Source organism: Euprymna scolopes, chromosome 29 (assembly GCF_053919585.1).
Source record: "Euprymna scolopes isolate OS-2025 chromosome 29, ASM5391958v1, whole genome shotgun sequence".
NCBI lineage: Eukaryota > Metazoa > Mollusca > Cephalopoda > Sepiida > Sepiolidae > Euprymna > Euprymna scolopes.
Genome location: NC_136510.1, coordinates 20,159,695 through 20,160,351, shown reverse-complemented (window position 1 = coordinate 20,160,351; position 657 = coordinate 20,159,695). Strand labels below are relative to the sequence as shown.

General features: G+C 37.4%; 1 protein-coding gene across 1 annotated transcript in view; it reads left to right on the top strand.

Annotated features, from left to right (window-relative positions):
* The first annotated feature begins 228 nt into the window (after positions 1 to 228).
* Positions 229 to 657, top strand: part of LOC145252534 (protein rolling stone-like) — a 95,579-nt gene continuing 95,150 nt past the window's right edge. The window contains exon 1 of the mRNA XM_080112081.1: positions 229 to 657. This exon is cut by the window's right edge and continues 1,792 nt beyond it. The gene's annotated coding sequence lies outside the window, so the exon portion shown is untranslated.

The following is a 657-nucleotide window of genomic DNA, read 5'->3' as shown; positions in this document are numbered from 1 at the left end:
GAAGAAGAAGAAGAAGTAGAAGAAAAACGGAGAAAGAAAAAGAAGGAAAAGAAGAAAAATAAGAAAAAAAGAGAAGAAGAAGAAATAATAATAATAATAATAATAATAATAATAATAATAATAATAATAATAATAATAAAAAGAAGAAGAAGAAGAAGAAGAAGAAGAAGAAGAAGAAGAAGAAGAAATGCGCCCCATCCTTCTGGCCTCCAGGTTTGATTGACGGACGACGCCGGTTCACTTATGACAGTCTGAAAAAAAAGTGTCTGTCTAAAGAAAACAACAACAACAACAACAATAAACATCGAATAATAAAGCCGAAGATGAAGAGGAAGGAGGCTGATGCTGATGGAGATGACGAGAAGATGAAAAAAAAGTGTTAATTTTATTCAGTAAGAGATCCACGCTCGTGTCAGCAGCAGTCAGTTTTGTTTTTTTATTTTTATAACAAGCAACCATCATCAACCCCCCCCCCCCCCAAAAAAAAGTTCTTGTTCTCCCCCCCCCCGTCTCCGTTACCTCCACCCCCTCTTCGTATCGCAACTTCGAAACTATCAACTAATTAGGTAAGAAGGAGATCAAAACCACATCACACGTTGCCTTTTTGGACACAGAAACGATAGCGAGGCCGTCAGCAGAACTTTCTTTCAGGTCATC